The sequence below is a fragment of the Dasypus novemcinctus genome, chromosome 3, assembly GCF_030445035.2.
Source record: "Dasypus novemcinctus isolate mDasNov1 chromosome 3, mDasNov1.1.hap2, whole genome shotgun sequence".
In the NCBI taxonomy this organism is placed as follows: Eukaryota; Metazoa; Chordata; class Mammalia; order Cingulata; family Dasypodidae; genus Dasypus; species Dasypus novemcinctus.
Window position 1 is genome coordinate 68,731,761 of NC_080675.1, and position 21,401 is coordinate 68,753,161.

Consider the following 21,401-nt stretch of genomic DNA (forward strand, 5'->3'; position numbering starts at 1 on the left):
CAGACAAGCAGAAATTCTGGAACACTGTTCTGGTTCTCATGGAAATGTGTCTAAACTTATGCTAAGTGATGTTAGAAGGAACAGATCTTTGAAACCAAGTGTGTTTACTATGAGGCTGTTGTTAATGTTTTTCACTACATTGCATAGTTTCTCTTTATGAGGACCCACAGGGGAAATTTCTCTTTCATGTTAATACTGTGTTCTCTTTTCCAATTGTTTTTTTATAAACACTTAAGCACTGAGTTAAAAATGGATTGCGCCTCTGCCCTTGAGTTATTTGCTAGCAAGTATAGAGCTAATGTCATCACCCATTTATGGAAAACATGTTAAGAGTTAAAGAGTTCACAAACAAACATATCTTGAGAACTAATTTGATGCCTTCCTCACTTTGTTTTATTTTTTTAACTTTATCTAATTTATCCTTTGTTCTGTGTAAGAAGGAGAAGGGCAAGAAAAGTCTTCAAAAGAATGACTAGCTGAGTCTGGAAGGGCAGCAGTTCCTGGAAAAGTCTTCAGAAGAATGACTAGCTGAGTCTGGAAGGGCAGCAGTTCCTGGATAAAGAAGAGGAGCTCACTTGATTTGCAAAAACTAACTCTTTGGGTCTACATTGGTATCTGGGCATAAATAACATTTCATACTATTTATCTCACTGATGTGTCTTTGCCTGTCCACGGTTCAAATATCCCATCCCCGGTAACCCACATTTTATTTCTTCAGTTCTCCACTTCAGGAAGATTCTCTCTGTGGAAATGAGAAGGGAAGTGTTTGATAATGGGGTGGGTAAGGAAGAGATGGGTAGTCTAGAGATAATAAATCCATAGAAACCATAGGAATTACTTTGTTTTCAGAGTCTCATTCAAGAATCATTTAAAGGGAAACGGACTTTGGCCCAGTGGTTAGGGTGTCCGTCTACCACATGGGAGGTCCCGGGGTCAAGCCCCGGGCCTCCTTGACCCATGTGGAGCTGGCCCATGCACAGTGCTGATGCGCGAAAGGAGTGCCCTGCCACGCAGGGGTGTCCCCCGTGTAGGGGAGCCCCATGTGCAAGGAGTGCACCCATAAGGAGAGCCGCCCAGCACGAAGGAGGGAGCAGCCTGCCGAGGAATGGCGCTGCCCACACTTCCCGTGCCGCTGACGACAACAGAAGGGGACAAAGAAACTAGACGCAGCAGATAGACACAGAAAACAGACAACCGGGGGAGGGGAGGGGAATTAAATAAATAAAAATAAATCTTTTAAAAAAAAAAAGAATCATTTAAAGAGAAACTTCTGAGTCTGAAGTCAACCACCTATATAAAATATTGGCACTCAACTACCAAGTAAAAGCATATGCCAGGCCATTAGTCACACAAATGCCTGTTTCACGGCTTGCAGTCAAAATCTGTCAGTGATTTTGGCAGACATAGGTAAGTCATTCTTTCAGGGAAATTGCATACTGCAGAAATTATAAACCTTAATTTTCATCAAATGTTAGAAGAACTTTTAATTTTTTTTAGGTACCGGGGGCTGGGGATTGAACCCTGGACCTATATGTGGGAAGCCAGCGCTCAACCACTGAGCCACATTGGCTCCCCTTAACTTTTCATTTTAAAGATTTATTTATTTATTTCTCTCCCCTTCCTCCTCCCCCCTCCCCCATTGTCTGTTCTCTGTGTCTATTTTGCTGCATCTTTGTCTGCTTCTGTTGTTGTCAGCAGCATGGGAATCTGTGTTTCTTTTTGTTGTGTCATCTTGTGTCAGCTCTCCCTGTGTGCGGCACCATTCCTGGGCAGGCTGCACTTTCTTTCACGTTGGGTGGCTCTCCTTACGGGGTGCATTCCTTGCGCGTGGGGCTCCCCTACGCGGGGACCCCCCTGCATGGCAGGGCACTCCTTGCGCACATCAACACTGTGCATGAACCAGCTCCACACGAGTCAAGGAGGACTGGGGTTTGAACTGCAGACCTCCCATGTGGTAGACGGATGCCCTAACCACTGGGCGAAGTCTGACGCCCCCTTAACTTTTTATTAAGTAACACTTAAAGCAGTATTTTCCAAACTCCAGTCTATGGGAAAATGCTTGTTCATGACAAGTTTTCTTTTCACCAGTCTGTGATATAATGAGAATGTGATGTAAGGCTAATGCAGTGAGTTTTTCAAGAAGCTAAAATTTCTTAATTTAAAAATCTATGCTTAATGCTGAGATTATGTACTTCCTACTTTTGGATGTTCATATTGACTTTTCCTTTTCTGAAAAACCATGGTAATTGATTTTTAAAAATGGCACCTATTGTTAATAGTAATAACAACAACAACCTAAATGAGTCTCTGGGTCTGCTAAGTGTGTTTGTGTAGGTTGTTTACTGCATAAATCACCTGTGTAGGAAATTACATGTTTTTTGATGATCCAAATTTTGGGAACCATAGATTAAAAGGATGTTGGGTCATTTTGTATCCAATACACCCCCACCCCTAATTAGAAAGTTTAGTTCTTGTTTCCCACTAAACAATGCCACTTCAAAATTAATTCCTCTAAAATCACTGTGGAGATAAGATGAAAGTTATCCACAGATTTGCCAAACAATATGGAATAGATTAATATGCTTCACTGATGTGATGAGGATGACAGCCAGAGCCCTTTAAAAGATAGTTGCTGTGATGTAGGACCTGATTGTCAATAGCAAAGCTTCTTTCTCAGTTGTTGATTTGCTAAGAGAAGCACTTACCAGCTTTGCTAACTTATTTTATATGATACAACATGTGAAAGAAAGACTGCGAAAGCAGTTTTGCTGCCCTACTGTGTCTTCAGGAAATAAGTTTAAATGATTTTTCTTCAGGGGTTCTAGTCTTTTTTCTAGATGGCTTTCATATGCATGTGCATACACACACACACACACAGCGTCTTTGCCATATCCCAATCCATTGTGCACAACTGAAATGGAACAGGATCGGAGTTACTGGAAGAGGAGGACAGCCTGTTATTTTGCACTAAGCCGACTAGACAAAAACTAGTACTTCAACAACTTTAGAAATTAGGTTCCCAAGGTCATACAAATAACACCACTACATATCACTGCATGATTGCTACAAGGATAAGGAAAATGCTTTTTGTGTGTCATCGAAGTTTCTGTAGAACTTCTAAACCTAACTCAGTGCACTGCACTGAAAAACTGAATAAATACCTCTTATCCAGGAAAGGGTTTTTTGCAAGGTTGAATGACTGCAGGTGATATTTTAGGCAAAAGGAGTTTTTGTTCCCTCTCTATTAGAAAAGCAAAAATTTACCTGGAATAGGTAAATTTTGCTATTAGGATTTATTTTCTTACAGAATGCAGTTTCACTGTCATATTTCTATAAGATAATTTTCAGAACATAGTAAAAATATACTAGATGATTCCTGTTAACTGGATTTGTGGATAATTTCTAGTATGTCAGATGGAAAAGCTATTTAATACCTTGTAGCAACTAATCTATGAAAGAGAATCACTTTAATAAGGCATTAAGGTTTGGCTTACCCTTCTGTAAGAACATCATGTGGTAAACCTCTTCTTCATCCGGTGAACATTCTTCATTGTTCTGAAACAATGTAGGCATTTTGTAAAGGTATAGCTTATAATAACTTTGAAAAGACATTTTCAGATATGGATGCAAGTCTAGTTTTATTTGAAATGTTACTAATAATCTCAATAGTTTTTTTCCTAAAAAATTAGGCATTTGATAATAATGGATATTCCAACCTGATTAAAACCTTCAGGAAAAAGGTGGGATATAAAATAAATATTAAAATTAAATCTTGTTGGTTTGGTAATAATACACATATGTCTCTTTTCTTGGCCTCCCTCATCTCCTCCCTCTCTTTCTCATTTTCGTGTTCTCTACATTAAATCTTTACCACCTACCACTCCTTTCACTTTTCTCTCCTCTTTGAATATTTTTTTCCTTCTAGTCACTCAGATCTCTTTAAGTATAAAGCCTGTGTTCTTCCCCCTGTGCAGCACTGATTGCAAGGGAGTTTGTTGCTAAGGTGAAATATCTATTTCTGGAAATCTTTGAGCTTAACTTTTAAGGAAATCTAGAAAATGAATCCTACCGGGAAGCAAAGATATAACTGATTTCCTCATGGAGACTCATCTAACCTGATGACTTCACTTTCTATCAAGAAAATCTCATTCCTTACAACATATATAGAGAATCCATACAATTTCCAAACAAATGAGATACATGCTGATAATGAAGTTAAATGAAAATGAATCACAAACCTTTCCTCCTACTTAGAATAGAAACAAGAAATTGTACTGTCATCACTGGTAAATATTTTACTAATTCCTATTATTTTTACTTTTGTACTAACCACTTGAGTTGAATTTCCTCTAGAAAATAGGCTGGGAAATTGGAATTGTTTTATTTCATTGGCATTACAGTGTAACAATCTGTAATGTTGGTTTCCTCATCTTACCTTGAGCTTATTATTCTATTCTTCCTACGTTATTTATTTAACATACTCTAAAAAAAGATCTGATTTGGAAAACTTAAAGGACAGACTTTAAGAATTGGCCATTTTGAAATTAAAAGGAAAAAAAATACCAATATCTCAACATGACAAAATAAAATATCTCTTAAAATAACAATATGTTAAATGTAAACTATAGTGGTAAACATTACTTTAGATCGCAGCTACTGGAATGTCTTCCTTTAAATGAGTTGCCAAAAGGCAAAGTCAGCACAGTTGATCAATGATGCTGTGTTAAAATAAGGAAACCTTGAAACAGGCTTTATAGATGGGTAAATATGTTTTTTCTTCAGCACTTTTCAATAGTAATAATTTTCCCCTCTCTTTTCTGCTGTGGGTGAGTAATATAGCCAATAGCTAAACCATTATTTTTTTTTTCTTGCTTGAAAACTTGTTTACCTGGGTTAATATTCTAACATCAATCAAGGTGATGTTCAGAAGAAAATAAATAGTTATAAACACTCCCACGTGTTTATTCCTTACTGCAGTACAAGAAGTGTGAGCTTGAGTCCTTACTGTGTTTTAAAGAATTATAACCTAGTTTATACAGGAATCTGAAGGTGAGAGCGTTTAAATTCTGGTTCCTGTATGTTCTCTGGTTCTAATGCAGTTAAGCAGCTATTCAGTATCATCCTATCATAATGGCATTTGAAGTGGGGTCCATGAAAAATTAGAATCTTTTAGGCCTCCTACAGAATTGTCTGAAATGAAAGGACCAGCCTGTATATTTTCTTTTAGATCTATATATAGATATAGATATCTATATCTATATCTGAATCTATGTCTAGATCTATATCTATCTATCTATCTATATATATTTGCAGTTCCTAGTGAAGATGGGCAGAGAAGAAAGTGGGGAGTGGGAAGTGATAGGTTTTAATTTCATTGCAATCAGTTGATCTCCCTCTTATACCTCATATACTTTCTTGCACACTACATATCCTTCCCTCATTTCTGTTCTCAATGAAATGCTAATGACAACGAATTAGAATGTTGTGCTGTATTGGAGAGCTGATTTCTTGTGGTAGATGGTTTATTTATTTATTTCTTTTAATTTATTTTTAAATTATCTTTTTTTAAAGTTAATAGATCACACAAAACGTTACATTAAAAACCTAAGAGGTTCCCATTTACCCCACTCCCCACCCCCAACCCCATCAATTTTTTAAATTGTATCTTTTTGAACATACACAGGTCACAAAAAAATGTTTCATTAAAAAAATATGAGGTTCCCATATACTCCCACCCCCCCTCACCCCACTTCTCCCACATCAACAACCTCTTTCATCATGGTGGCACATTCATTGCATTTGGTGAACACATTTTGGAGCACTGCTGCACCACATGGATAATAGTTTACATTGTAGTTTACACTCTTCCCCAGTACATTCAGAGGGTTATGGCAGGTTATTTAACGTCCAGCTTCTGTCCCTGCAATATCATTTAGGACAACTCTAAGTCCCCAAAATGCCCCCACATCACATCTCTTCTCCTCTCTCCCTACCCTCAACAACTACCATGACCATTTTCTCCACATCAGTGCTACCATTTCTTCCATTACTAGTCACAATAATTCCATAGTAGAATATCAGTAAGTCCTCTCTAATCCATATTTTATTCCTCCATCCTGTGGACCCTGGGATGGTGATGTCCACTCCACCTCTATATTGAGAAGGGGCTTAGATACCACATGGAAGATGGGTGCAATTCTCCTGCTGGCAGTTGTAGGCACTCTCGGTTTCCTGGTGTGGTGGTTGACCATATTCACCTCCCTGTTAGCTGACCTGGGTAAGTCCAACAAACCAGAGGGTAGGAGTTACAACTCTGATGAGGCTCAGGGCCCAGCTGGCGCATGGGCAGTCCAGAGATTCAAGTCTCCTGAGTATACACCATCCCTAGCATCAACCACAGGTTCAGTAAAAGTGACAGAAGAGGCATGTGTAGAAAGGTCACATCTTTCTAGTCCAGCTCCATCACATTCAGGAGCACAAATCCCAAAGTAGGGCCCTCTGACATGGCACAGAACTCCAAATCCATCTACCATGACCATATACCTGGTGGGCCTCCATAGCCTTCAGGAGAAACAGTACCTAGGGTTGTATCTACTTTGGCTGTTTCTGGGGTCCTGCTGAGGTGTGCATAAGCATGACCCCTCTGGTGACCTCCCGACTCTTTTTAGAAGACTCTTAGCCATATAAACTCATTTTTCTTTGCCATTTCTTCCTTTTATTCAAGGTCAAAAAGCAGTTTTTAACACATGATTGCACATGTAGGCTGAGATATTCTGCTGGTCTGAGTTGACCCTTTATTCAAGGTCTCTTTGGTAGTTGCATCACCAGTTAGTGGTTGGTAGTAATCCCTTGGCTCATCTTTGGGAGTCATGTCCCACGCTGGGGGTGAAGGTAATGCATTTACATGCTGAGTTTGGCTTAGAGAGTGGCCACATTTGAGCAACATGGAGGCTCTCAGGAGGTAACTCTTAGGCGCCCTGCAGCTCTAGGCCTAGTGCATATTTCAGGCACACAGGTTTATAAGCATAGACATCAGTATCAAGGGCTCATCATTGGACCATCCTTCTTCATTGGTCTTTGCCGTTGCACTTGGGGGATTGTTGCTGTTCCATTGGGGAATGTGATAGAGCTTCCCTGGGTAGGAACTCAGCACTCACTCAGTTGTCATTTGTAACTGTAACTACTATGAAAATACCCGGCATATATGTGAACATTTTTATGTCCCCTATATACATGCTGTGGAGAACTCCTTCCCAACCATGTGCTCAATATATTGCCAAGTTCAATTAATAGGAAATGAAATATAGTGATGGGTTTAAAGATTAGAAATAGAATACATATTAATTTAGAAAAAGTAAAAGTACATTGGGGTATTAAAAATGAAAAATATTATAAAGCTTTGTTTTTGATGTTTTGCCTTTCATTACTACAATAGGTGTTGCCCTGTATGTACTGTGGCAAGGCAATTTCTTTCATTTTTCCCTCAGTGTCTACATCCTTTCTTTTTTTTCTTTCTAATTTTTAATTTTGTCTTCACAAAAGCTTTAGATCACAGTAATTCACGTAAACAATATAGGAAACTCGCATGTATCAAACACCAAACCCTTTCCCCCTTCCCCAGCAATGATCATTTTACATGTGCATGTTATATTTGCTGCAGCTGATGTACAAATTTTGAAACATAGCTTTCAAACATAGTTCCATTTTGGATTTATGGTTTGCATTTTAGACTGCACAACTTTCTAAATTTTTAGTTACCTTATGGTTTACATTATGGTTTACATTTTAGCCTATAGACTTTTATACATTTTTGGTGAAATTTAACATGTCCTATATTTATCATTTCATGATCTTGTGCAACACTTCCTTTGCCCCCCAGTTACCCTGCTTCCGTCTATTCCGTACGTCTCTCCCCCTCCCCTCAAGGCCCACAGTGACAATCAATCTTCACTACTTGAAAGATCAGATTCACAGATACTTGCAGCAATGCTGAGGGCATGACACACTAGACTGCCCTAACCCATTGGGAGCTACCAATTCTCTCGAGAGACAATTCCCTCCGTTTGAGAACATCAGGCCTTCCCAGGATGTGGGTACATCTTCACACTAACTGTATGAGTCTCCATCCAATGATATAACACACTATGGAAAAATGAGTACTCACACACTCCCTAGAAGCTTGCCCCTATGCCAGATGCCTCCCCCCTCCCCCCTTCCCCCCCCCCCCCGCCTTAAGCATCTTAAACAGGTAATTCTTCTTTATTACATTTTCTAAAGAGTTTTCTCAACATTATAGTTTCAACCACATACCTGACAATCTCACATGTTCAACTGCTCCCCCCAGCCCACCTCCCAATTCCTTGGGCCATCTGACCCATCCTCCCAACCCTAGCCCCCTCTAGCCCGCAAAGCCTAACCCAAAGTTATCCCTATGCTCCCATCTTATCCTTTCCCTGTACAAATACTTACCTCCAGCTTATCATAGATTTCACCCATGTAGGCGTCAGCTTGCAATCTTTCTCTCCCTCCCAATTTCCTTTAAACCTATCATCCAGTCTGTAGCTCTCTGAGACAGCTTGGTTTACTTATTTCATATCAGAGAGTGTAGGAGAATAAAAGTGCCCAAGAGCACCCTGTGCACAGCCGACAAGGCATGGCTTATCAGTTGCTGACACGCTGTCTCTAAGGCAACCACACAGCTGAACGGAATGGCCGCTGACCACGAGGTCAAACAGAATAGCAACCTAGCCCTGTCCAGCTACACCACATCTTCTTCCTCCTCTCTGAGCCCTTCTCCCTTTGTTTAATCCCCACCAATCAGGCAGTATGGCGCGAAAAAGCTCAGCCTACGTGATCAACCTAACCATCCCCCATAGCTCACCCCTCTCCTTGTTTGGACATATATTCTCCCCCGCCAATCTAATACCGCCTAGCCCCCCTTCCCTATTGCCCTGAACTTTAAATTGCTGTTCCTACGTAATAAAGTTAGACTTGGTCCAGAACCCTGTCTCTGGAGTGTGCATAGTCTCCGTATTTGTCCTCACTCCCCCCGGGGCTGACTAGTTCGAGCCCACCGGCCTGGGGGACGCTTCAGTCCGGTGGAAAACAGTGTCAAATTGCAACAAGAGAGGTCATATAGTATCTGTCCTTCAATGCCTGGCTTACTTCACTCAACATAAGGTCCTCTAGATTCATCCATGTTATAGATGGGTTTTTTTAAAGGACCAATGTTGTAAGAACTTCTTTGCTAGTGCAAAGGCCAGGGAAATTCTAGGGCAATTTGACATCTAAAAATGGCATCTATGGATGTAGTAACTCATATTGGAGTTAAAGCTGTGTGGGACTAATTTGTAAACTCTAAAGCATTTTTACATTGTAAGGTATTATTTGTTTACTTGACACCAGAATAATTTGATTAATAAATATAAATATATATATTCATTAGCTGCTAATTTAGTCTGTAAGTTTTTGTTTAACCAGTTTGGCTGGTTGGTTTAATTTAAACATGGAATTAAAATAACTTCTGTGTGTTCTTACATATTTAGTTGAGGAGAGCCTAATTCTTTTATTATTCTGTGCAAATGTTTAATAGAATCACTTTTTATTCTCTTTTAAAGAACCACAAAACTTTCAGGCAATAGAGGGGTAGTAATCATTAAAATTCTGTATTTCAAAAGCAATGTTCATTTCTAGTAAATATTAAATACAGTGCTAACATAAATCAAGAAAAAACTTTGAAACCAAAACCAAACCAAAACCAGGCTCTTGGTTAAATAACTACTTGTTTAAACAACCTTTTATTCTTGTATAATAATAAAAGATGATTATTCATAGGAAAATCAGTAAAGCTGTAAGAAGGTATGGGAATGAATTCCAAAATGAGAAAGATGGGGCTGTGAGGGTATGGGAGATTAGGGATAAAAGGGAATATAGACTGAAATCTTGTTTCATTCTAATATTTGAATTAAAGAAGAATTCATATAATAAAAAGTAGAATAAATAGATTACTTAAACATAGTGACATTTGGGTGGACTTTTAAAGCAATTTATGTGTTATTTAGTGTTGTTGAGTTATACTTATATAATTTTTATACTTACAGATTATGTCTTTAAAATAATAAATGTGTTTCTAAAATATTGAATGTAATTTTAACTAAACAATTGTGCATTTAATTAATTATTTAACATTTTAATGAGTTTTATTTCAATTGTGATTTGGTATTTTCAATTATCATCTTTTCCCCCAACTTATTACTCTGGTTATTAAGTGTTTGCTTAACAATATTATTGGAATGTTTGTGCATTATTTAATTCACTCATACAACAAATGTTAAGAATTTATTATGTTCTAAACTTTGGGCATAAAAATGCAAGAAAAACAGATAAAGTTCCTACCCTTGTATAGTTTACATTTTAGAAGAGACAGAAAATATACAAATAAATGAGTAAGTATTTTTTAAAATGCTGAATGATAATAAGTGTTACAAATAGGACACAGAAGGGAATAAAAAGTGATGGAGTGTGCTTTTTTAGAGAGGAGGCCAGGTATATTTTAAATAAAGTTCTAGAAGGACTAAAGGAGTGAGGCAAGTTACTATCTAAGGAAAATGTGTGAAGGAAAGATTAGGAAGAAAATCAGGATAAGTACTCTAAATAGCTATTAGGAAGCAGCACTGAAGTTCCAAGCCACTAATTCAATTTTGAGATAAATCACTTTTTTTTTTCAAGAGCATGTTTGTTAGCTTCTGCTTGCAAAATTGAACCAACTGCAGTACTGCAAGCTGGAAGCCTATTTCCACTGAAAAGCATACTTGTCTTTATCCTTCCTTTGAGCAATTTCAGGTTGACTTTCTAAAATAAATTAAGAGTTAATTTTGTCATGATTATATCAAGTATGTTAAACTTTGCAGCTCATTTATACTTATGCAGAAAAAGCCACATAATGAATTCTAATATGATTTCAGCTAAATTTGGAAGTCAATTTCTCAAGAAATGAAGAAATGTGTTACATTATTTAGCAGGGATGACCAAGAGTCAGCCTGGTTTCTTGCAGAACAAGTGATGCTGAACCAGCACCATTTCCTTTTTTTGACAGGATTTCTGGGCTGGTAGATCAGAGAAAATGTGGAGTTACAGCTTATCTGGATTTTATTAAAGTCATTGTAAGTTTCTTCAACCTTGCAAAGAGATATAGGCTTGGTGTTAGTACAGCTGTTCCTTGGTAACTGATTGATGCGGTGTATCCTAGATTGTTACTTAACAGATAAACGTTGGCTTGGAGAAAGTTTCTGGTAATGTGTTTTAGGGCATTGTCTTTGGCCTGTGTATTTCAATTATTTTATTAGTGACAAAGATGAATGAATTAGGTTCTAAGCAAATCTTGATATGCTGAAATGATGTGGCAGAGCAACAAAATGAAGTTTCACAGGAATAAATATTAAATTCCTTTCAGCTGCAAAAAGACAGACTACAAAAGAAAGACATGACCTAGGAGAAGCATGTGTGAAAACAAAAAAATTTTGTTATTGTTAATAAACAGTTTATAAACCAAAATTACCTTGTTAGATGGTGTAGCAATTTGATGTTATTGATGAATTCCAAAAAGAAATATTGGATTATGTTTGTAATTCCAAAAAGAAATATTGGATTATGTTTGTAAACTGATCTTCTCTTCTGGGCATATTAGATTATATTGGATTCATAGGTTTGCTTGATTAAGCAATTATGTAAATCTCTTGTGCCTGTAGGGCATTGAGTCCCCACCCTTTGGTGGGTGGGAACTCACAGACAAAAGGCATGGCAAAGGACAGAGTTAAGGATTTTTGATTTGGAGTTTTGATGTTGGAGTTTGATGCTGAAGCTGGAGCCCTGGGAAGGGAGGAACACCCTAAGCCCAGAGAGAAGACCTGGGAAGAGAGGAATCCAGGAAGCCTGAACCCTGTCATAGACGTTGGCAGCCATTTTGCTCCAACACGTGGAAACAGACTTTGGTAAGGGAAGTAACTTATGCTTTATGGCCTGGTATCTGTAAGTTCCTACCCCAAATAAATACCCTTTATAAAAATCAACTGATTTCTGGTATTTTTGCCTCAGCATCCTTTTGGCTGACTAATAGAGGCTGTATCATTAGAAAGAATTCCATCTGGAACAAGGGCGCTTCATGCTTTGCTCTACTCTCCACTAGCCAGGTAGCATGGCATTTTTGGTCTTAGGAATCACAATATATTTAGGAATATATTTAGAGAAGAGGAACCAGGGTGGTATAAGAACTTGAAACAATATCATATGAAGAAACATTATCTAAAACAGATTTAAATATTGTGAAGAGATAGAGATATAGGATATATTTTAGGCTAAAAATTGTCAAATCCAACCTTCAATTAATGACTTGCCAGAAGAACCTAAATCCTTCATGATCTCTACAAAATGTCCTTATGATGACCAGGCATGCTGAATCCCTCCAGTTACAGGGCTCTTCTCAAGAATAGCTGCTCATTTTTGTTCCTCCTAGTTGAGATTTTATTTTACTTGACATAAACTTGTAAAAGGGGAGAATAAAGTTGTTTCTGTGGAAATAAAGTTCATGCCTTAGAAATACATCATGATGCAAATTTTATTGAAAAACATTGTCAGATAGATTTAGGGAGATAATTGTGAAAGACTGGGAAAAATTGTCAAACTGAAAGGATCTACATTCATTGCCTCTCAAGCATCTTCTTTTCTTTTTCAAGAAACTGAAGCTGGAAATTGTAGAAGATGGATTATGAGTGTAATTTATGCAAGAAGTAACCTTCGATTGGAGGATTCCAATTGATGGAGATATGCAAAGAAAAGACTTTGGCACTACATGAAAAGACAGGAGAATAAGTACACTTATATAATGTAAGTTAAAATAAAATGTTTGAAATACATATTTAGTGTTTCTTAAACGGAAATTCAGTTAATAAGGCAAAAGGAGAGAATGGATATTGGGTAAACAGCTAGCAATGTCTGTCATTGTTAGTAGTAATTTTTGTGTGTTTGTGAATATTTAATGTCTCAGCTCTAGTAGTTAGCAGCAAGAAAACTGACTCAGGAAGCATAAATTACACATATGGTTTTCCTATCAGGTTTTCCAAAAATGGCAAAATTATAGCAAACTGTCTTTGGTGCTTGCTTTATGCAATGACAGGCATGACATCTGAGTCTTAATTGCCTTCAACTTTTATGACTGCTTTTTACTGCATCAAATGTTTGACCAGATAAAATACATTTCAGTGGACAGCTTTGCTTTCTTTTAAAAGAAACTGCAAAACTTGCTGAAACTTCTCAAGTGAATGGAATCATGGTGTTCATTTTGAATAAGGCAGTGTGCTCCTTCACTAGTTTAGTTCAATTTGACATTTCTGGTTAGTATATCTCCCTTAAAAGTTATTCAATGAGCTGGAATTGGATTGCTCTCCTTGCTTTTGATAAGATTGATGAAGACAGTGATGGGAATAGTCACTACTTAGTCTCCTATTTAACAAATACCTCCCAATTATCTAATCTCTAAGAAGAATTTAGTCTATTTGTCTAGTGAAATCTGTTTGATATCAGGATTAGTTGCTGCCTTTCTGAGTCAATCAAGTGCCCCTAGTACAATGAATAGGATGAAAAATAATCATTATATATTGTCTTCCAGAAACTATTAGAGTTTTTAAAAAATCCAGTTAATCATCCTTATCAGTCTAGGAGACAGGTGCCATATTATGCCCATTTTTGCAGATGAGGAAACTGAGATATCAAGGAACTTGTCCCAGATTGTACAGGTGACAAAAGGTGGAACTGAGATTAGTCAGATCAAGATTTCATAAAATGCATTTCATGATGTGTAGATCTAGTAAAAAGTCTGAAAATAAATTTTGCTTTCAAGGTGATCACTATATTATTAAGAAATTATATAAATGAGTATCACTGATAAGCTCCTCTTTGAATTCATTAAGTATTATTCATTATGGACAAAGAAACAGGTGAACATGCTTTAATTTTTATTAAATATTTCAGTGATGATTTAACTAGTGAGGGAGTTTATATCAAATGGTCTGGGGTTTTTTTCAAGCTGAAAATCCTGCTGCTTGCCCTCTTCTACCTCCATTCCGGCATGGTTATTTCACAACAGTAGTCAATCTGATATACTTGATGGTAGTGTGCTGAATGAGAGCCCCTGACGTTTATCGTTTGAAGCTATTTTTCTAAATGATCTTTTGAAGACAGTTCCCCATATTGCTCAGTGGCATTATTTTTAAAGTACTTGGGGGGGGGGGGGAACTTTCTATCCACACTGTTGCAATAAAGCTTTGGCAGTGAAGAGGGAGGCCGTTGTAAAACCTTGGATTCATTATTATCCACAGTGCTAGTAACAAAACACCTCAAAAGGTAGTGACTTAAACAACAGTTTATTGCTATTTTCTCATGATTCTGTGGGTTGGCTGGGCTCAGGTGGGAGGTTCTTGCTCAGAGTCTCTTACATGATTGCATTCAGACAGTGGCTGAGGCTGGAGTCATCTGAACGCTCCACTGGGAAACTGTCCAAAATGGCTTTTTCATGCTGAACATGTCTCAGGTTTTGGTGGTCCTTGGCCTCTCCCTTTCCACATTGCAACTCATTCTTATAGATTTCTCTCCACACGACTTGGATTTCTTGTTGTGCAGTGGTACAAGTTAATTGCCTCTTCATACCTGGTGGCTGACTTCCAAGAGGCATGTCAATTAAGGGCTATGCTAGAATGGACACAGTATCCAATATCCCTTCCACAGGATTGTATTGGTCAAAGCAATCATAGGGACTCTCAGATTTGAGGAGGTGGGGAAATAGATTCTACTACTTATTGGGGAAGTGCCAAAGTCACATTGCAGAAAACATGTGGAATGGGAGATATTTTTGTAGACATCTTTAAGAACACAATCTGCTGTAACTATTATGGCACTAAGTCAGACTGGCTTTGTACAAGTTGACAGGGAGAGAGTAATTTAATAAAATATTGAGACATGCATGCTGAACAGTTACCTACACTTTGCCTACCAGCCAAGCAACTTGCTTCCATTCAATGTCAGAGACACTTGGGAGTCTTAACAAATAGTGAAAAATTCCTCACTGGCCTCCATCCTTTACTATCCAATCATTCCTATTCAGCGAAGGCTGGGCAAAGAATCTGGGCTGGGTGAATTTGGGGGCCTATCAAGAATGGACAAAAATCTCTAAGTTGTCTGCTTTCCTTATTATCTAATCAATCTCTCTCAGAGGAGGCTGGGCATAGGAGCCTGGGCTGAATGTATGGTTGGAATGTCAGTGTCTAAGAGTGGAATCCAATTCAAACCTATAGCATACCACTCTGCCAAATTAAAGAGGGAATGCATAGAAACAAGGAACAGTAAGGACTAGAATTCAAGGATAAGAAGCAAAGTCTAAAGAAATTCTCAGTGTTAAAAAAATAGCACCAATAATCTTATACCAAATTCAGAATGTTGCGATAGATCTTATTCTGCTTAAGATCAGGATTGGTTCAAGATGGTGGGTTGAGCTGAGCTAAAGTAGAGAGGTTGATATCTCTAACTAGGAAGAGAGGCAGAATTTCAAAGCTAGGTATGATGGAAGAATTGACATCATCAAATGTTGATTTTTTTCTGCCTTGCACTATCCATCATTTTGCTAATTAAAAATACAGTTATTCTTAGGACATTTTTACAAATTGCACCTATTTAATTTGATAGGTTAAGCAATAGAATGGTATAAAAGAATAAATAAATTTTATTATTGTTTTATTGATGCAAACATTCTTTAGTTTCTTGTAATCTGAATTTTCGAGGAACCAAATTTTACATGTGATGATAATGTGAATAACATGCATTGGGGAATATCCTTGATTGCATTGTGTCCTACTACTATTGCTTATTAGTACTTAAAAATTAGACTCAAATGTTGATTTAGTTCTGATGACTTTATCATCTTGATAAATGATTAGGTCATACTTATCATTGCATAGACTGATTTATTTTTGTACAATTATTTGTGAGAATAATCAGAAGAAATACAGGGTTGACTCCTTTGAGGGTGATTTAGTTTTTGAGTTTAAACACAAACCAATATTTCAAATTCTTACAGAGTTTAGCTTGAACATGACTTGAATTCCAGTCAAAGAGAAGTGTTGTACAATGACAAGTTTTTCTTAAGCTTAGCTAATTTGCTTTTAGGTATAACAGTGAAGGAGAATCAAATCCTGTCTTTCTGAGAAAAATGGCAATAGCAACAAGTGGCTATATACTTTTAAAGAGATGCAGTTATATTTGGATAGAACTTAATTTTTTCCTATCATGTGAATCATTGGTTAATCAATTAAAAATTAATTTTTAAATTTTTAAACAAGCTTTAGATTACATAAATGTTACATTAAAAATATAGGAGATTCCAATATGTCCCACTCCCTACCCCTCCCACAATTTCCCACATTGACATCTTTCATTAGTGTGGTCCATTTGTTACAATTGATGAACAAGTAATGAAGCATTGCTACTAACTGTGGACTACACATTATAGTTCACACTCTGTCCCACACAATTTTGTAGGTTATGACAAAATATATGATTATATATATAAACTATATAATATATATTAGTTATTTTTTCATTTAACTAATGAGAAAACTGTGAGTCAAAAGCTGTGGTTTCAAAAGCTACGAACAAAAATCCAAATCCAAACTTCTCCCTTCTAATCTTTCCTAGAAGAAATTGTACAAACTACTTAAAGATAAGAGGATTCACAAAACATTTGCAGGATATTTATTAACTAAGGGAAAAATAATTCAAGAACTAATTAAGGTACTGAGACTATTATGGGTCACATGTCAAAGAAATAAACCCAAGTATGTTTAACTCAGTTATTATAAAAACAGGTCCTTAAAATGAAGCATATATGTGTGTATGTATGTATATATATAATGGTAAAACTAATACATTTTAACATAATTTATGTTTTTAAAAATAATAAACATATAGACCTTTTCTGGTGTACCTTTTAAAAAGTATTTGAAATCACTGCACTGATTTTTAAAAGTATTTTTATTGAGGTATATCATTCATCTTGAACATACATAAACAATAAGTATATAGTAAAAGTTGTGAACTTACAAATTAAATATGCATAACATTATACAGGGGTCCCTACATCACCCTTCCTCCAACACCCAGCATTGTTGTGATACATTTGTTACAAACTATGAAAGAGGATCATTAAAATATTACTACTAACTATAGTCCATATCTTACACTTAGTCTATTTTTCCCCCAAACCATCATATTATTTTTCAAAAATGTTTTTTATTACAGAGATTGCAAACTTACAAAACAATTATGTTCATGTGTAGAATTCTCATACAACATCACTTCCCCATCACACCATGCCACTGTGGAATATTTGTTATAGATTATAAGATAATATCAGATTATTACCACCAACCATGGTCCATAGCATACATTTGGCACACTTTTTCCATACTCACCCCCCCATTATCAACACAGTACATCTTGGCATTGATGCAAGAATATTATGGTATTGCTGTTAACCACAGTCCATAGGTCACACTGACTGTATTTTTCCCATGCTTCTACACATTCCCATCATTCTGCAATAGTGATATACATCTGCTCTAGTTCACAGAAGAACACTCTTGCATCTGTACCATCAACTGCAATTCTCATCCACCTTTGGGTTTGCTGAGTTATTCAGTCACTAGATTATTCTCTAGTGTTCTTTCAACTGACATTTATGTCTCTAGACTACCCTTTTAAAAAGCCACAATCCTGTTTATAAACCAGTTGCTACTCACTATAATATACTACACTGATTTTTAAAAATTTATAACTTTGCTAATAAATATATAATTATATATGAGCACTGTTACTAACATTTTGTGGTTTTTATATAAAATTTCCCTATGTTACAAAATTTTACCTGAAAGGGTTAAATTTTGGGTCAACAGAGTTTCTTAAAAGTTTCCAAAGCTTTATGACTTTTTGATTGCATCTTCTTTACTTAGAATTTTACCTATTTCTGAAAAGATTTGAAGTGCCTTATGAAACTAAGCATAATGCAAAATAAGGCAATTAGAGGTTGACTTAAAAGATGTTACCTAAATATAGCAAAGGGAATGAGGTGAGCAGACACCCAAGATGAGGTAATTGTTTGAATTGGGGCACTGATCTTGGCCCTAACTTTCCTGTCAGCCATGACAAAGAAGAAAACTCATGGAAGCACAGAACTTTAATTTCTGACTAGAGAAAGTATTTGGATATTAGGGAAGAAATTCCTGGCCCTAAACTCAGGCTATGTTTTGTTGGCTTGGGTAAGGGTCATTGTGTAACATACTGAACAGTGTCCTTGCCTCATTTAAGACAAATATATTCAATCTGTTCAAACGGATTATTCTTTTTGACCTTGCCCTTTTACATAGTCAGAAAATCCCAAACCTCCCTTTGTTTCTTTAAACAGTTTTTTTTTAATTAGAGAAGTTGTAGGTTTACAGGAAAATGACACATAAAATACAGTTCCAATATACTATACTATTATTAGCACCTTGCATTAGTGTGGTACATTTGTTATAATTTATGAAAGAACATTTTAATAAATGTACTATTAATTACAATTAATCTGTTTACAATAGGACTCATTCTTTGTGTTGTACATTTCTATGTTTGTTTTATAAAAATTTTTATCCTAGTAATATATATACAACCTAAAATTTCCCCTTTTAGCCACATTCAAATATATAATTCAGTACTGTTAATTATATTCACAATGTTCCGCTACTATCACCAGCATCTATTACTGAAAGTTTATAACCAACCCAAATAGAAACTCTCTAAAACCTAAACGGTAATTCCCTATTCCTTACCCCTATCCCATAATGGTTTCTTAAGTTGTTTTATTTGAAAAGTCATGCATCTGTATGAAATTAAAAATTCAAACTATCTCAAATGGCACAAAATTAAAAGTTAAAGAATTTTTAGTATCTTTACTTTCTTCTGTCTCTAGTACCTTCCTCAGAAGTAGTAATTTTTGGCATTCTGGTTTAACTTCTTGTAGCAGTCTTTATAATTCTAAATAAAATTGGTTATCCTTTTATTTCTTGATTTTCATGTTAATCAATATTGACTTTCCACAATGAAATATAAGGAATAGAACTCATTTACTGTGTCAACATCGTCTCCTCATTCCTCCCATTTTCATTAGTCAGATTATTATATTTTAATTCCAGTATTGAGTAAACTCAAAAGTAAAAATAGTACTTAAATTTCTAATTCTTGTTCCAGCAACTTCAGACATTCCTTATTGGTTCCTCCTGAACAGGATGAGAAATCTGTTCTCCCACCCTCCCCTTCTTCTCTTTTCTCTCCTTTAATTCCTAGTTTTGCCAGCTCTACCCTGACTTTTACATCATCAGTGTTAAAATTATAAAGATTGTGAACTGGTAACCAGAGGGCCAAATCTAGACATTCAGAAATGTTTTGTTTGATCGAAATGTTGATTGTTTATTTGTCTTTGAAGACTTTTTTTTTCATAGTTTACATTGGTCATATTTTCCCCCATATACCACCCTATTATTAACATCTTGTAATAGTGTGGTGCATTTGTTATAATTCATTAAAGAACATTCTTATATTTGTACTATTAATAACGGTCCAGAGTTCACAACAGGATTTGCAGTATTTTACAGTCCCATGTATCATCTTCTAATTTTTCAAATTTTCCAATATCTTAAAATATGGAGGTTTAATTTGAATATTCTACATTTATTTTCTTATCTGGAAAAATGGAAGAGCTAGTAATATTCAGCCCATATTTCTGTATGGTTGCAATTGATTGGAGCTGAGTAATAACTGTCTCATTTAGATGAAGCCTACACTTTGTTTTTTCCCAGGCCTTTTGATGCATTTACTTTATCTTCCTGACCCCAGTGTATCTGAGTGTGTGTAATCTTTAATTTATAGTATTTAATTTTATTATATATTGAACATGAAATATTCCATGCTTTGTTTACAGAATGATTCTGATCAGTATTCTGGAAAATTTCCTTGTCTTCTTTTCCTTTTAGTTCCTTATTAGTATTTTTTTTTTTTCTGTAATTTCGCCATTTGCTTTTAACCATGAACATTTTGTTAGTATCTGAGTGCTACTTTTCCATTTCAGATTATTGTTATTTCCTGGATACAATGGTTTCTCAAAATCTCTCTGATTATAACAAGAGAAAAGTTTTGAAAGTTTTCTCTACTCTCTGAATTGTTTCCCCTAAGGTCAGTTCTCTTTATTTACCTTCATTTATTTTTCTTGTATTGACTGATTATTCTTGATTGTTCTTTCATATTTGTGAATGCAGAGATGTGACTGGGTTGACATCACTGGTTCTTTTTCTCTTCTTGTCAGTTCTTCTGGCTTCTTTCTTGGCCCCTTCCTTCTCTTTTGCTTCTCACCTGGGATGGATGCTGCAGGGCTCAGTCCTCCTGACCCCTAACCCCAAAGAGTAATCTCCCACCTCCTGATCTCTGATCTTAGCCAGTAATTTTGCCCCTGGCCTCTGACCCCAAGGACCACTTCAAACTCCAGCCTCTGATATGTGGCTCTCTCTTGTCTAGGGCAGAGGATCCTTTGATTCTCTTTGAGGTTGGAAATAGCACTAGCACATGGTTTTCACCCCAAGCTGCCCCCCACCCCCTTTGCATGGGCTTCCACCATTTCTGCTCTGACCATCCCTTAAGGAGGAACCAATAAATGATGTTTGACATTTAAAAAAAATTGTGACCAGTTAAATAGTAATTTAAAAATTGTTCTGTAAGGGTTTTTTTTTTATTATCCTGTAATCTTTTTCACCCAAAGTAGGGTAGAAGATAAATGGCAGTATAGACTACTTATTAGGTTAAACCTATGTGAGATTTTTCATTCATGAGCCTCAGTTCAGGAACGATGGCTTTGGAAATATATATAAAAATGGTTATTCATCTGGGTAAATAGAGGGGGGCGGATTTTATTCCCAGATTCACCAAAGTTATGAAAGGTATCTTTGGTAATTGAATTTAACTTTATTTTCTCAAATTGGTCTTGGTAAAATTTTCAGTAAAGAATGAAAATAAGCAAGGAAATAATTTTTTCCAAATTCCCATTGCAATTTTGAATTCATCAAATTTTTCATGGTATTTGATATTTTTCCTTGAAATCATTTTGAAAGCTCTTGTACTTTAAGAGGTTCATTAAGCCAAGTGAAGACATTTTTTAGCATAAATTTGCTATATACTTAACTCACTTTGATGATGAATATTTGAAGTACATCATATTGAGCAATAATGTTAGCAATTATTCTTTGAGATTTTAGATGCAATGAATAAATCTTTTC

General features: G+C 36.1%; 1 long non-coding RNA gene across 1 annotated transcript; it reads right to left on the bottom strand.

The window, feature by feature from the left end:
* Window positions 1-382: 382 nt before the first annotated feature.
* LOC111761898 (uncharacterized) lies at window positions 383-8,635 on the bottom strand. The gene is made up of 4 exons (XR_009185370.1): window positions 8,470-8,635; window positions 3,495-3,555; window positions 640-742; window positions 383-552 (listed from the first exon to the last, which is right to left on the bottom strand). It is a non-coding gene; the product is annotated as an uncharacterized lncRNA (long non-coding RNA).
* Window positions 8,636-21,401: the final 12,766 nt, after the last annotated feature.